This window comes from Blennius ocellaris (genome assembly GCF_963422515.1).
Source record: "Blennius ocellaris genome assembly, chromosome: 15".
Classification (NCBI taxonomy): domain Eukaryota; kingdom Metazoa; phylum Chordata; class Actinopteri; order Blenniiformes; family Blenniidae; genus Blennius; species Blennius ocellaris.
The window spans coordinates 11291608-11304905 of record NC_137664.1 but is presented as its reverse complement, the minus strand read 5'-3'; positions in this window follow the sequence as shown (position 1 = coordinate 11304905).

Here is a 13298-nt window from a genome sequence, read left to right as displayed (position 1 = left end):
ATTGACTATAACTTCTACTGGGAAGCTTGTGGACAGGGGGTATTCCATGCAGAAGCTGTGAGAGCACTTATTACAACTAAAGGATTGTGAATAATGCACTAAAATGCAGCGTTGCATTTAGACATAAAGAGAGAAATTCTCCAAGCTTTCGGTTATAAATGATCAGAAATTACTATGGCAAAATGCAAATTTGTTATGTCTGAAATCTACCAGCTCCCCTGTGATTTTCCGGCATTATTTTGGTGCTTTCTGGAGCCAATGTTCCAACCTGAGCAGAGTATCAGCGAGGGATCAACAGCTGGAAGAGGATGAATAGGAATGTGAGTGATGCCTGTGGTTTTAAAGTGTGGGTGACTGTTATTGATGTTGATGGTGGTTGAAGTGGAGCTTTTGAAAGTTTTAAGATACCCCCATCGTCACTGTAGCCATATCAGTCAGGTGTTTTTACGGCTCAGAAAAGAACCTGTGGTTGTGACTATTTCCTTTCCACGTGTGAGAGATGGACATCAGATATTTCATGTAACATTAGAGGAAAGATGAAAGGTCATCCTGTTATCTTTCTTCAATCTCTGAACACAACAGCCATCTTTCACTTCCACTTTAAGTGGGGAGGGCGACGCCGTAATGCAGCGGTTTTTATCTCACAGTGCGTATCGGGGCCTTTTTTGTTTGTTTGCATGTTTGTCCTTGTGCATGTTTTGACTCTTGCTACTAAACTGACTCACCCTGTTAGCCTGGGTAGCTGTGGGACTGATGAGAGCATTTTACACACCATTAATGTTGATCAAATACACTTAATATACACACATAAATGTATGTTTTATGTGTATGTGATCCACTTAATATATTAAGCCAGATGAGAATATTGCTATATCACTATATATTACTATATATATTTTATTTTGGTGACCTAGCTGCTATTCTTCACCACTTCTCCTTGGACCGTATTATTTACCACCAAGCAAAATGGACAGAATGCAAACTGAGGTTATATTTGAAATTCTTCTCCTTTCCTTCCTCAATATAGCTCTTCAACAAGGTTTTTGTCGATCTCCTTTAATGTGCAATTTATCACGCCACACAAGTTTTCTCTGACCGCAGACAGACTGAAACAACAATCAATGCCCTGCCAACCATCCAGATCTGAAAGATCTGTGTCATACAACAAACTCTTTACAAGCGGGGCAAAATACCACTGGTGTTTGTATAGAGAAAGAAATTAATCAATTACCCTGATCGGAGAGATTCTGCACCTTGCAGATGTTATCAAAGTTGTTTCTGGTGTCTGTTTCACTGTATTTGAATTGGTCCCAAAACATTTCGATCCATAATCATAGTCATTGTTTTTTGTTGTTTCAGTTGTTTTTTTCCTGAATTAAAACGTCTGCGACTTTCAAAGATTGTTTTATTTTCAGGACTGACTTAATTTTGAAGAGGCAATCAGCTCGGTCGTCGAGGAAAATGTGGTGTAAATCCTGACGGAAGGTAGGATAAAACGGTGTACAGAAATCAATATAGACTGTGTCATGTGACATAGCAGAAGGGGAACCCCTCATTAGTGCGTCAGTTCAATGAGTCACTTCTTGGAAAGACAATAAAACTTAATTTAGAGTGCTTTTTGTGAACTGCTGATGTGTTTGTGCAGCCAGGCCACACACTGCAGCAGCACTGCTGCGTCTGCCAAAAGAACACTCCAGAATAGGAAATATTAGTAAGAGGCCACGAACTGCCTGTGTGACTATGTTTGAAAGTGTGTGTGTGTGTGTGTGTGTGTGGCGGCTTGAGCATGAGATGTTCCTCAGCTGTTGCAGCGCACATGGAGAAAGCACAGATGAGTTTTTGACTTTATTCGTTTGGATGTCCAAACGAATAAAGAAAAGAGTTTAAATATTATCGTGCTCACACTAATCCTGTATTTATCTCCTGCTTATGCTCCCTGCTTTTCACTTTCTGTTTCTCGCCTTTATGCTTCATTGCAAATTTTATTGAATCCAGCAGGTTCAAATAAAGTGTGACCGCTAATGTTTATTGTCATTGGCATATCTGTAACATCCACAATAATGCTGTGTGCTGGAAGAAATCAAAGTTAAGCAGTGCATGTGATATTATTGTCTCTGTATATTTTTCAGCTAAGGGTTCGTGTACAAGAAGTCAAAACAGCGGCAGGAATAGTTTGTGACCAATTCCAAATAAATACACATCAAAACACAATTAATGATCACAAAATATTGTCAAGTAAATAGATATTAGACTCTAGGAATGTCAAGGTGCAGAGAACTGAATGTTAATGTTAAGCTCTTCTTCTGGGTTCATCCTGTATGGATTCATTCATGGCCTGTGCCTGACCAATAAACTTCTTTTAAATGTGGATATAATGACGTAAGTGTCCAGTCCTCACCATGCAGGGGGATTGTTTCCTGTCTCACTTCACCTGAATGATTTTGTTGGACAAACCTTTAAATATATATATATATAAAAAAAAATATTTAGCTCTACTTTATCAAATCCTTTCTGTTCAGGATGAGCTGCTGGTGTAGTAATGAATCATGTGTCATGAAAGGAGGAGACCTCTGATTGTGGTCATCACTCACCTGATTGAGTTCTGCTCGGACCTTCGAGTGGCTCAGATGGTCCAAGTTTAAAAGACAAAAAAGTGAACTAAATTGAGATTTTACTGTGCCGAGCGAACCTAAATCTGCACCTTGCAACACACAGGCGGCTGAAAAGCCTTTTTTGATATTTTCCAGGCTGGAGTCATTTCCAAGGGGAGAAATATGTTCTAGCACAATGGGTGTGCATTTGACTTTGATTCCTTATGCGGTTTGTCTTGGTGCCTGATAAAATATGCACCAAATCAAGGAATTTTCCCCAACATTTTTCCTGATAGACTGAACCCAGTGACCACAATCCATTCTCGTCAAGCCTAAGGTAATTCTTGAGACCAAAGCTACGGTCTATAGGAATACTCAAATGTGACTTTTTAGATTCACAAAATGTGACCTTCAATTAAAGGCCAACTAATCAGAGTGCATACATCAAGTTCTACATAAGCATGGGAAGTGCCTGTGTATAACTTCTTGGTCAATTTAGAACCAAAAATCAATCTACAGCAGTTTAAATGTATCCAGTATCCAATCACATAAGTCCCAAAACTTGACAACGAGGGCAGACATAGGCAGTGAAACGTGAAACATAATACAAACATGTTTCAACTGTGCTTTTCTGCTAAAGGAAGCACAAACAAGATAGACATGACAGTATCGAGTGTATTTCATTGACAACAGCTGAGCAAACTCAGAACTTGTGTAACGAGCAGGAATATGATATTACGCAGTATGTGATCACAGAACTGATGTACAATATGAAGAATGACAGAGCCAAAGGTTGAACAAATCCAAACCTTTGAAAACAGTCACTAAAATGCAACTTGAAGTGAAATATAAGCTCAGGTTTGTGTTGTTTGTCCTCATGTTGGCTCACTCCTTTCTGTTGATATTTCCAAATCTCTGTTCTGGTTTACAAAACGTGGTCAGCTCTTTGTAACTGTGAGGACTATCAATAAATACTAATAGCTAATAAGAAAGACTGATTTACCGCTTGTAGCCAGATTATTTCTCTATCATCTATTCACATTAATTTTGGATTTTCAACTCCTACACCCCTAGAATTGAGTGTATCCTTTTAGATGTGCGTGTGGGTGTTCCTTGATTACGCTTTGGTCTACAGAGGTATAGGGTTTACAAGCAGCGCAACATACGATGAAAGACGACCCAAGGACTTGCATCATCACCGTCATCATTTGACTTACATTTTTCTTCATCTGTTTCTCTTACTATTTAGGTGAAAGTACTCCTTGTTTGTAGAGTAGTTGATCTGTCTTTCCACCAGCTCATCATCGGGATTTAATCCTTTCCACCCAAACTGCAGGCACCTTTATTGTTAACTATTAGCAGCTGGACATAAAACTGTATTTTTGTGGAACCTTTATTTTCAGGTATGTAATTTCAGTCATACATAATTCAGAATTTCACGATAGTTAAATGATAGTTAAAGCATTTAACAGACGAGTTACGTCCATTTTTCATTGTATTTTCAATTGTAGGGACAATTTGGAAAATAATCTTTGAAAAAGACACGTCTTAGAACTGACCAAATCATGGTTTCTGATGTGATATAAGATGATGTGGCTGTGGGGGCGGGCATCTTAGGTACATGAATAATGAATTATGATTGAATGAACTGGAAAACGGTATTTCTTGTTTTTGTTTTTAGGTTTTCATCCTCAGCCTGACTTTTTAAAAAGCCTGTGTTTTGTTATTTCAATGACCTCTTTAGTTATGTCTGACTTAACCTGTTTTACAGAATGCAAACAGTATATTGTATAAACCAATAATTTGATTTCCACAATGATGAAGATAACTTGACAAAGGATAATTGTTTCTCAAAGCTAATTTCAGATTCAGTTTCAGGCCTTCATTTTAAGAACCAGCTGACCTCAGATCTTACGATAGGAACAAATGTGCACGCTTTTGTTTGTGTATATATATACTCTGTGTGTGTGAATGCATACAGTTCCTCCATCTGTGTGTGTGTGTCTTTGAACAGTTTCACACAGTCCTACCTATAAAACAAATACAGCAGGGGGTTATGGTTAAAGATGGGCCAAGAAAGACACCACAAAGTGAAAGAGAAGGGCAGACATGTCAAATAAACTCCCTGCCTCCAACATCTTGTTTATCTATCTGGTGACTCACACACAATCTTTTCCTTATTGGCCATACAAGAGTGTGTGTGTGTTTGCATCGGTTTGTATATGCGCATATGCTCAGGCTCACATTTGCTTGTGCCACGTGCCGTTGTATGTAGATTCACAGCATTTGGTTATTCTTGGGACCTTTGTGTATGTTGTTAGTGGGTGTCCCAGAATGCAAGTGTTCTGCCGTGGACACGTGCAACATGTCTGCGGTTAACTCGGGGTGGCCTATCTGCCCCTGCTGGTATGTTTGGTTTTGTTTTCTTGCCGCAGCTACTGTTCGTGTCTGGAAAAGAAATGTGTCAATGTTTCAGTGTTGGCCAGTGTACTAACCTCTCCTGGTTTGAGGTGAAGACATTAGGCTTAGGGTTAGTGAATGCTGCTTTATTCTTTATGTGTGCTTGGTTAAATATTGATTATGTTTAAATTTCGACTTACTGCGGATCTACAGTACTGACATATTGATGTTATTCGGGTTTGGCAATTTCAATTTAATTTAATTTGTATAGTACCAAGTACAACACAGTCATTTAAAGGTGATTTTATGGTGAAAAACTCAACAATTCCAAATGAGCAAACCCAAGTGAGAGGAAAACAGGACAGACAAACCAATGTGGTCTGATGGTATCAAAGAGTACTGGATGAATAGAACTGAAGGGGAACATCGGGTATATCCATTAATTTGGAATCTCAAAGGCCAATTTAAACCATGGGGAGGCCACAGGGACGTCAACTGCAACCAAATCCTTCTAAAGAGTGAGGCAAGTCCTCAGAAGTCAGTTGAATGAAGAGCAAGGTCTGGGCCATCAACAATGTATGCACTGCCAGTCATCAGATACTGAGCTGGGATCACAAGACGGCCAAAAGATGAGCGAGAACCCACAGGCATGAATAGAAGAAAGCTACTCACTATGCAAGGAGGGTTTCAGTGAGCGTTAGAACCACTATCTGAAACATCCAAAATCCGAGAATCCATCAGAAAGACAGCCGCAAAGGATGAGCAACTAAGTGAAAGCCTCAGACGGCATAAACCAGATGAGAATGAATAGGACAAGTGACATGTACAATGACACCCCCAGATAGAGGAAGTGGCTGATATCCAGATGACCGAACGAATGACGGAAAGTTTTGAGGCCCCAATCCTGGCACAAGGGCCATAGAGTTGAGGGTCTACCATGACGGATCCGACCCAAGGTGCAGGCTGTACAAAAATGCTGCAGAGATGGTCGAGCACGTAGTAGCAGAGTGTAAGAGGCGAGTAGGATAAGTGTATATGGACAGACACAAACAAGTGGCTGGGGTATTGTACAGAAACAGCCGTACCCAGTATGGACTCGAAGTACCAAAATCCCAGTGGGACATCTCCGAGAAGGTGGATTGAGAACAACAGGACTAAGATCCTGTGGGATTTTAGCTTCCACACTGACAACCAGCTGTTGGTTCACCTTCCAGACATTGTGGTGGTTGACAAACAGCAGAAGAGGGCAGCAGTGATAGTTATGTCAGTACGAGCTGACAGCAACCTCAGAAATAAAGAACATGAAAAGGTTGAGAAGTGCCAAGGGTTGAAGGAACAGCTGGAACAGATGTGGAGGGTTAAAGCTGACGTGGTTCATGTGGTGGTAGGAGCACTCAGGGTGGTGACCCCCAAACTAGGAGGGTGGCTGCAGCAGATCCCAGGAACAACATCTGAAGACTCACTCCAGAAGAGAGCAGCTAAGATACTGTGCAGAACCTTCAAACTTCCAGGCCTCAATTATTGTAACAGAATTTTTAATTTCATAACAACAATCCGGTATGATTATGCAAAAATATATTGTGGTGTCAGTATATAATGTGGTATTTCTAACGCTGGTCACGTCCTCTCTTGCACCCTTTCTGTATAGTTTTCAATAAAAGAGTGATGGATTTCTATGTTTATTCTTCAGTCTAGCTCGTCTAACTCTGGATAAACAGGTTTAGAAAGATTGGATTGTTTTCCAAAATGATTTGTTCGTCATCTTAAGTGTCTTGCGACAGCGTTACGACTTCTTGGATTGTTTTTGCATACCACCACTTACCCTGAGGCTGACTTTAACACAGCTCAGCACATATTGTGGTGAGTGCAGGACATTGTTGTTTTTAATATTTCTCATCAGACTTTGATCATCGGTGATCTGTTACTTCCTGAGACAAGAACAAAGATTTCTATCTGTATTGCTCAATGATATCCTTCAGTATTGTAACTTGTGATGAAGCCACAAGCCATTAAGTGTTCTTATTAGCCAGATCCTATTCTCTCTGTCGCAATCCACATTTTCTTGATTTTTCTTCTTCATTCGAGCTGATTTTGGGCTTCCTGCTAAGTTGTTGCCAATTAGGGTGGATTGCAGCGATCTGAAGTCAGTTATAGTAAGAAAAACAAAAGGATATTTCCTGGTGGATCAGTTCATTCAGTCTTTCGCAGAGTCTTCATTAGGCATGTTCTTCTTGCCATATTTGGGATTTGGTTTATTACGCTAATCAACAGTATCAGGATTTCAGAAAGTGGTTGCTGTGTCTGTGTGTAGTATATGTGTATATGTGTATAAATGGTGTGGTGGCTGAAGAGGTCAGCTCTTAACTTTAAGGATGAGAAAGTAGCTCGTGGTTATTATTTACAAGTTTAACTTTAGCCGTTGACATTTCCACACAGGTGTTCATTACGTACTTTTACACACGTTTTACAAGAGCTTGAAAAAAAAAACTGTTGCTTCAAACTAAGTGCTTCAATACACCATACGTGTTTTGGGATGTTTTTGGCCCGCCGCTGCATCGGTTTCCGAGGGGTACAGAGTTAGTTTTGGGATGATTGTGTTAACAAAGGGTGAATCATCCAACCTCTGACTGGATGTCTTCCCACCAGGGACTATTGTAAATATTTGAGAGGAACTGTTGACATAAAGATAACACTGACTAATGGATATACAAGCAGAGACTCAGAAAAGCACTGATGGGTCTGTGGGAGTGGTGGTGACGGAGAAAAAGGATGGGTGGGAGAGATACTAGATGGGATATGGAGGGGCAGAAGGGAAAGATGGAAATGTGGTAAATGAGGACAAAGAAGATAAATAAAAAGGGGAGTGGGAAATGTGGTGGGAGGAGAGGAGGAGTGATGTAACCGGAAAGAAAGTGGGGTGAAGGGATTTGATGAGGCAAAATGCAGGTGCTTGAAACAAAACATAAACTGAAGGGTGACATTTCACACTCACCGTACATTAAAAACTGAAAATTATAAATACATTCTAAGAGTTCTTCAAACATACAAACTTTACAAATACATATACATAAATGAACTGGGTTTTTGGTGAATTGAGTGTTTCTCTTTCACAGGGAAACTTTCCATTACAACACTGTTTAGTTAGAGATTATATCAATATTGATAAAACGTCCGATGACGCCGACTTCAATCAGATTGAATTGACACGTGAATCCTGACACGTGAATAACAACAAAAGTGAGGTGGCTGATCTCATCTAATATACATCTTCATATCAAGCCTAAATAAAGTAAATGTGGCCCGTCTTGTAAAATACTATTTGTCTAAATGAAAGTGTTAGATATTTAGACGTCTGTACAATTTCCAACATGCAATGATGTCTGTGAAGAAGACGTGGTTGGAGTGGGATTAACCTCGATTAAGTCAAACACAAAGGATCTCTGTCATATTTTCCAGGTAATCTGTTAAATCTTCATTTCACATTGCTGGTGTAAGTATTATCTAAAACCAGTTGATGAGAAACGTTTACATATTCAGGTTGAACTTGTGTGCGCGGGTGGTTTTGGACTCTATTTGTCTTGTGTCTTGTCATAGCTGTGGACATACTCTGTTGATGTGTTTCAGCATCAATTAAATATTTTGTTTTCAGTTTGGACATGTTCAGGAAGTTCACTGCAGCAGCAAACTCTGGCTGGGAGGTCAAATGGAACCTTTGTGCTGTTTCACAGCTAGAGTTAGGGGGGGGGGGGGGGGAAAGCCTTCATATTCTTGCACAGATTCTTGGTAGCGTGTTAATGCTCATTCTTGCCCTAATTGGTGTGCACAAACATGGTCAGAATGAAAGTTCTTTCTGAATGAGACATGTGGTTTATGCTGATCCTTTGTCTGAACAAAATCTTTGGACATGTTCCGATTGGGCCTCCCGTTGTTGGAGTGAAAATGATCCTGACCTGTCTGTTATGGAGTCTCACATAACATTTCACCACATGACAAATGGAGGTGACTGGTCAGTCCAGATGACTATGCTGCTCTCAAACACATAGGCTAATTGTCTATTCCGGATGACACTGTGAACACAAACAAAAATGCTTTGGTGGTATTCTTTTTTGTAATGATGCAATAAGCTGGTCAATCTAACAAATCTGTCATTTAATATTGTGGGAATCAAAGTTTATTTCATCTTTGACAATTTCTGTGGCATTACACGTTCTACAATTATTCTGTTTTTTTCAAGAGTCAACATAAAGCCGGTACTTTGCTCCACTTCAGTAACATATGTCACCACGGCAAAAGTGATAAATCACCAATCGATTGTGAAACCGAGATTATATCTAAAATATGCCTATTTTAAGTAGGTCTAATGACTTTTTTGGCTGGTTCAAAATACTGTAGTAACACCATCAATAAAACCATCGTTCCAAGTTTACTCTACGCGAATACGAAACAGAGGTCCAGATTGATATCTCAAAACAAAAACCTTGTTGTTGACATTCAAGACGGTTTGCTCAAGACAAAACAGCAAAGAAGATCCATCAAGTAGTCACATGCAGCGGGCAAAGAAGAACCAAACTTTTTACCTTAAATGGAAGAAAACAAGCGGTAAATGCAAAGTGGTAGGCGTTTTCATCTAAAGCTAATATGCGTGACATTTGAAGGACGGTGGCTCTGTGTTCTGCATTTATGCATTCTTTACGGAGCTGTTTCTGTTCTGGCCCGTTTGTGCTCGTCAGTGTCACTGTATTGGACTTAACAAAATCCAGGCCTGCATAAAGAGTTTGGCTGCCAAGTCTATTTCATACGGTTATACAAATGCCTTTTTTTAAAGTCATATCTTTACACTTGAACATTCTTGTCATGCACATTGTACTTAAGCCCTCCCTTTTTTACATGTGTTTTCTCTTTAATTTGTTTATTTTGTCATTTTCCTTCCGATCAGGCTTGATACACGTCATCCTCTCAGATAGTTGGTTAGATGCACGAAGCAAGATTGTCTTCTGAAAAGGTAAATCTGGAGTCCTTGCTTTTAACTAATAGAATTACGCTTCAGATATTGCATACTACGCTACTTATTAAAGGTAATATAGATGTACTCGTACTCCCTATACTCAAAAAAGGGTATACAGTTAGCATATGTGATTAAATGAAGACCCAGACTGTGTTCAAGATAAGTGTTTATTGGCTCTCTAATGACAATGGAAATTGCAATCATTTTCAAAAGTTCCATTCGTGGAAAGGGCACGTTAAGAATTCAGAGGATGAGCCATGCCAAGGTACAGTCAACTCTTCATGGCAACAGGACACCACAATCCAAGAATCTCAACAAGTCATGAAAAATTTAGAAAAGTGAAAAAAAACAACGAGGTAGGACAAAAAAACGGCCAGGAAGGCAGTCTGTTCAACGTTGCACACAAAATATCCAATGTTTGGCAAGACGGCTACAAAAGTTTGCATTGCATTCACTCGGAATACAATGTCACTTATAAACACCAAGAAGCCCCCATATGGACTCCTTTGGGCTGCACTCCTCCTGGCCTTAACGACAATACTAAAAGTCAAACATAAGCATACATTTTTTGAGGAGTTAGTCACATACTAAGATTATTTTTACATTTGTATTTTGTTTTTTTTGTTTTTTTTTAAACCAGGTAAAGGGGGAAAATATTCCTTACGCTTAATGCATTGATTGATTTATACTCACTGGCATCATTTTTTTTAGCCACTTGCCTTTATGCATCCCTGTTGACATGTGAATCATGTGACTTATGTAACACTGTTTGCATTGATACATTTTAAGATCCTCAACAATATTCCTTCATCACGAAACACTGCATTAGTGCTCATACCACAGAGTAAATTTCCACTCAGAACCCAAAGGAAACGTACCAGGATCTGCCTCAAACGGATCCGAAATGGAGTGTGAATTCTTCTTTCACTCAGACTCAGTTCAGCCAGTAACGCACTGTGGTTCCACTGACTTTAACCAATCGTTCAAGGTGACTGACAAATTGTTGTGCAGATGGAGTGGTGGATGAAGAGAAGTTAGATCTTGAGTTTCAAGGGCTTAACTGGGCAATGTGACTTCTTCTGTATGTCTTACAGAAGTTTGGAAGAAAACTACTCAAGATCTCAATATTGTACATCAATACAGAGGGTAAATATTTATTGAGCTGTATTAAATCCATATGACTTGTCGGTAGCAGATTCAATCAAAAAGATTGCATGGAAGAAAAATGGCAATACATTTCAATGACATGCATATTGGAATAACGGTAACATGACTACAGAATCATGATGATTCCCACCCTGTAGTGACAGACACTCTCCTGCAGTCTGATCTTTTCCTTATGTGTTGTTTTGCAATGCTCTTATTGTATATTGACTTCTCTCATAAGAAGTAAAGCAATACCGCAAGGCCTCTACATCTGCCAGTAACAAGTTTTTTAATGACTATCAGAAATGCCATACAATACTTCTGGAACTTGGTTGGTTCCTTGTTAGTCTTGTCATATGGGGAACAAAATAAAGAGCTCACTGAGCCAACTCTGTTTAGCATTAGCATTATCCACAGCTGTTGATTCCAAGACGAAAAGCGTCCCCAGTCTTCCTGATGGCTATAGGAATGATGTACCATTCTAAGAAATATTACCATCACTCTGCCGAATTTTCAAAATGACTGTACTCTAATGCTGTACTGTAATGTTAATTTTCACAAACTTTGTTTTCTTTTTTCGCACCTTAGTTTTCCATATCATAAATTAAGTGTTGACATCAAATTAATCTTGAAGCTCCTGTATGCATCAATCTTATCCCAAACATCTTCACTGCAACCACTTATTTCACCATCAATTTTTATTTTATTTTTATGACTCCTTGACTTGCTCATGTCGAGATCTGATTAAAGTCACATAGTGTGTGACTCAGAGGGGACGGAGGGTACGGTCGCTTACTGGTTTAATTGAATGCAGCATTTGAGCTGTTGCTCGAGTTGTTGTCACTAAAGTGTGTGCGTGCGTGTGTGTGCATGCGTGTGCGTGTGTGTGTCCGCATGTTTGTCCATGCATGTGCGCAATGTTAAGTGTTCCAGGAATCAAAGTGAAATGAGAGGGAAAAAAAGCTTGAGATCCAAAGGACCTTAACTACGCCCTGAAGGACAAGCACCCCCATGTCCCCTCCACATGTACACACACACACACACACACACACACACACACACACACACACACACACACACACACACACACACACACACACACACACACACACACACACACACACACACACACACACACACACACACACACACACACACACACACAGCGCTAAATAAGCTTTGGCCTAGAAGTGAACTTCAGACAGAGAAAAGAACAGAGCCTGTGAAGGTTTTTTTTTTTTTTTTTTAAATCATCCATTTCCACCTTTGAAGTGGTGAAAATTCAAGATTACAAACAAAATGTAGAAGTAAAATAAAGTGATATAAACCCAAGCATTTTTTTTTTACATAAATGGTCTTGGATGAAACAGTCATGTCATGTCGAGTAAATTAAATCAAAAGTTATTTTGGTACAAAAGAAATAGGTTTTTTTTGTTTTTTTTTTCAAATTGATGCCTGGATTCAAACAAGTCTGAAAGAAATTAATGTATCAACATGTAGTCCACAGTTCGAAAGTCTGTGTCAGTGGATGACATGGAAGTCACTGTGGTCAGATTCAGGATGTCCCAAAGTTTTAATTTAATTTTTCTTTTTTCTTTTTTTTTGTGCTGTACAGTCACCATTATCTCTTTGAACATCCACATACGCTTTTGTGTATCCATGCATGCCTTTGTGTGAGTGTGTAGCTTTTGGTCAAGGTGGGAGTGTGTGAGTCATGCCGCATACAGCTGTGGTCCAGATGAAGGAGGCCACCTGCTCCCTCTTTTTCTTTCATTTTCCTCTTTACCTCCATCATTTATGCGCTCTCCCAGACATACAAACAACCTCCAATTAGACCAACCTTGACTCGCTCCACGCCTTCACGCACTCACACACGCTGCCACCTTGTATTTTCTGCGTGTGTCTGAGCAGAAGACAAAAACAAAATAAAGGGCAAAGAAAAGCAGGTAGCTAAAGACACTTTATTCTCACTTAAATTTTTTGTAATGCTTCTTTGTTATCTGGTTGGTTCCAGGCCTTCGTAAGAGACACAGCCAACACTGAAATCCCAGACATTGTTCTTCAGAAATCCTCCACACCACTCCATGACTCCGTTGTGGGTTTTGGCAGGAACATTACTTAAAGCTGTGATCCAAGTCATATTAGTGCAGATGGGC